Consider the following 4193-nt stretch of genomic DNA (forward strand, 5'->3'; position numbering starts at 1 on the left):
TCTCCCTCCAGAGCTCCATGGCACTGGCAAAATTCAGATTTTATCCCACCCAACCAGAGTGCCACCTGGGCTGGGCTTGGATTGCTCCTGGAGGCCCTCTCCCTCCAGAGCTCCATGGCACTGGCAAAATTCAGATTTTATCCCACCCAACCAGAGTGCCACCTGGGCTGGGCTTGGATTGCTCCTGGAGGCCCTCTCCCTCCAGAGCTCCATGGCACTGGCACAATTCAGATTTTATCCCACCCAACCAGAGTGCCTCCTGGCTGGGCTTGGATTGCTCCTGGAGGCCCTGTCCCTCCAGAGCTCCATGGCACTGGCAAAATTCAGATTTTATCCCACCCAACCAGAGTGCCACCTGGGCTGGGCTTGGATTGCTCCTGGAGGCCCTCTCCCTCCAGAGCTCCATGGCACTGGCAAAATTCAGATTTTATCCCACCCAACCAGAGTGCCACCTGGCTGGGCTTGGATTGCTCCTGGAGGCCCTGTCCCTCCAGAGCTCCATGGCACTGGCAAAATTCAGATTTTATCCCACCCAACCAGAGTGCCACCTGGGCTGGGCTTGGATTGCTCCTGGAGGCCCTCTCCCTCCAGAGCTCCATGGCACTGGCACAATTCAGATTTTATCCCACCCAGAGTGCCTCCTGGCTGGGCTTGGATTGGATTGCTCCTGGAGGCCCTCCGAGGGTGGTGGTGGTGTGTGTGTGTGTGTGTGTGTGTGTGTGTGTGTGTGTGTGTGTGCCTCCACCACACTCCCTCGCCATACAACCCCTGTGGTCAGTTTTAGGACCGTCTCGGCTCCAGACGAGGCACCCGGGGCGGCGGGCGAACCTGCGTCTGGCCCAGGACGGACCGACCTCTTCGGGGCTGGTCGGGAAGGACCGAGCGCCTGGGTCTTCCGGTCACCGCCAACGTTTGGCACTTAGGTTTTGGAGCGAGCTCGGCTCTGGAGCTCAGCCAACCCCACCGAGGAGGACCGAGCCGTGCCCCGGGATCGAGCCACCCGGGGCGGGCGAGAGACCTCCGTGGAGAGACGAGCCCCCAGGGCCAAGCCACGCTCCCAGGGAGAAAGGGGGGCAAGCGCGCGCGCGCGCACACACACACACACACACTCCCCTTCTCCCCATAACCCAAATGGCCCGTTGCAGGACACCCTTTGCTCCGGCAGTTCCTCCAGAACCGCGGGGCTGGGCGCTTTAAGCCGGGTATGAAGCACCGAGCTCGGCCCGCGGGCGGGCCGCCGACGAGCGCATGCAGTTTGCAGGATGGTAACCCACTGCAAACGGCTTTAAACGGCCGTAACTCGGCGAAGCCGCGTCCGATCGACGCCAAATTTTTATCGTGTTTAGAGCGGGACGAGAGCTTTCCAACGAGACCACCCGCAGCTCCGGGGGCCCCCGGGGGCCCGAGATACAGCGCCGCGAAAGCGAAAAACGCGAATATCTCGGCGAAAACTCGACGGATTCGGCGGGCACCGAGCTCGTTGGAAGCGTCTAGTCGAGACGAACAAAACGGTACCGGTTTGGTGAATTTTGGTGGTGTTTTCGCGGAGATATCGGCCGAAAACCACCGGGCGCGCTTCAAAATGGCGGCCGCCGATGACGTCACGGCCTCGGAACAAAATCGCCCGTATCTCGGGAACGCGAAGACCCAGAGAGCTCAAATTCGGGTGAGGGGGTCCCAGCAGGGCCCTTGCTCGAACCCTGGAGTGACGGGCCTCGGGAGCGCCCCCTACGGGATCGCCGTTCGCTGGGACCCCCGACTTTGGACGGCTGTAACTCGGGGACCCGGGCGAGTTGGACCTCGGGGGTGGGCTCTTTCGAAAGGCCTCGTCCGGCACTACGATCTATTAGAGTTTGGGGAATATTGGGCCGGGGGTTCCCGAGATATAAGCCCGTAAAGGTGCGCCTTTGACCGGGCGTAACTCCCTGGCCCGACGGCCCTCGGGGACGTGGGTGGGCTCGTTGGATAGGCCCCCTCGAGCCCTACGAGCGACCCGAGTTTGGAATTTTTTCGCCGCGTGCTTGTCGAGATATTCGCGAAAAACAAAAAATTTCCCCACCACGCTGCGCTCGTGGCTGACACCCACGTCTCCGACGGGACTCCCGGGACCGCGGGGGCGACCTGACCGTGCCCGAGAAAGGTGAACCTTCCCGGGACCGCCGCCAGAGCCTCAGGGGCCCCGGAAGTCCCGGCCCACTGCAGGTTTTGGACTCTGAGGCGTTTTTCGGACCGGGAAAAGGGCCCCGACTTTGGGCGGCTGTGGCTCGGGGACCCGGCCGCCTAGAGACGCCAAACTCGGGTCAAAGTAGGGTCTCGGTGGGCCCCTTCCGACGAGCCCGCCCCGGAGCTCCGGTGCCCCCCGCTCCCGGAGAAAAGTGGCCCGACGGGACGGCGCGCGCCTCGGAAGGAAAGGTCCCAGGGGCCCGGGGAGGCTGGGTCAGAGGGGGCCCGGAGGGATCCCCCGACCCCCGAAAGGGCGAGACTCTGGGACCTCCCCTTCCCGAGATACGGGCCGCTTTTTCAAAAAGTCCCTCGCGCGTTACCGGGCCTATCTCGGGACCGGGGGGTCCCAGAGGCCGGGGACGGCGGGTGGTGAGGGGACCCCGGGGGACCCTACTTCTCCCGCCGTCCCGAACCCCGGGGACCTCCCGGTCCCGAGATACGGCCACTTCCTGTCCGGATTCGACCGGGCGTAACTCGGAGAGGAGGCCGAGTTGGGGCTCCGGACTCTGGGGGTGGGGGGAGTACGACGAGACCCCCCGACACCGGGCGTAAGGGGGCCGGACTCTGCTCGGTTCCCGAGATACGGTCACTTCCTGTCCAGGTTTGATCGGGCGTATCTCGAAAAGTAAGCCGAGTTGGGACTCCAAACTCTGGGCGTGGGGGGTGCTCGAGGACACCCCCCTGTGCCCAGCGTACGGAGCCCCAACTCGGCTTGGTTCCAGAGATATGCCACCTCAAATTTGGAACTTTGACCGGACCTAACTCGAAAAGTAAGCCGAGTTGGGGCTCCATACTCTGGGCGTGGGGGGTGCTCGAGGACACCCCCCTGTGCCCAGCGTATGGAGCCCCAACTCGGCTCGGTTCCCGAGATACGCTCACTTCCTGTCCAGGTTTGACCGGGCGTATCTCGAAAAGTAAGCCGAGTTGGGACTCCAATCTCTGGGCGTGGGGGGTGCTCGAGGACATCCCCCTGTGCCCAGCGTATGGAGCCCCAAATCGGCTTGGTTCCAGAGATATGCCACCTCAAAGTTGGAACTTTGACCGGACCTAACTCAAAAAGTTAGCCGAGTTGGGGCTCCATACTCTGGGCGTGGGGGGACCACTATGAGACCCCCCTGTGCCCAGAGTATGGAGCCCCAAATCGGCTTGGTTCCAGAGATATGCCACCTCAAAGTTGGAACTTTGACCGGACCTAACTCGAAAAGTTAGCCGAGTTGGGGCTCCATACTCTGGGCGTGGGGGGACCACTATGAGACCCCCATGTGCCCAGAGCATGGAGCCCCAACTCGGCTTCAGCACTGAGATACACCGGTTCAAACAAATGCACTCTGGTCAACCCTACCTTAAGAGAGTCCCAGTTAGTCCCACCGTTTACCCGGCTCCGGGAACCGGACGATTTGGGGCTCCAGACTCTGGGCGTGGGGGGGCGACCCGCGTCCCCAGAGTTCGGAGGCCCGACTCGGCTCGGCTCCAGAGATACGCCACCTCAAAAGTTGGAACTTTGACCGGACGTAACTATAAAAGTAAGCCGAGTTGGGGCTCCATGCTCTGGGCGTGGGGGGTGCTCGAGGAGACCCCCCTGTGCCCAGAGTATGGAGCTCCAATTCGGCGTGGTTTCCGAGATACGCCCGGTCAAACCTGGACAGGAAGTGGCCGTATCTCGGAATCGGAATGTCCCAGGAGCTGGGGACGGTGGGGTCTGAAGGGGCCCTATGGGCCCTCCCCATGCCCGGAGTATGGAGCTCCAAGTCGGCGTGGTTTTCGAGATACACCCGGTCAAAGTCCCATCTCTGACCGAGCATAACTCAGGAACCAAGCCGATTTGGGGCTCCATACTCTGGGGTCATGGGGGGCCCAAGGGTGCCTCCCCATGCCCGGAGTATGGAGCCCCAAGTCGGCGTGGTTTCTGAGATACACCCGGTCAAATTCCCATATCTGGCCGGGCGTAACTCGGGAACCAAGCCGACTTG

This window comes from Siphateles boraxobius, unplaced genomic scaffold (assembly GCF_051911475.1).
Source record: "Siphateles boraxobius isolate OS27281-9 unplaced genomic scaffold, OSU_SipBor_1 308, whole genome shotgun sequence".
Taxonomy (NCBI): Eukaryota; Metazoa; Chordata; class Actinopteri; order Cypriniformes; family Leuciscidae; genus Siphateles; species Siphateles boraxobius.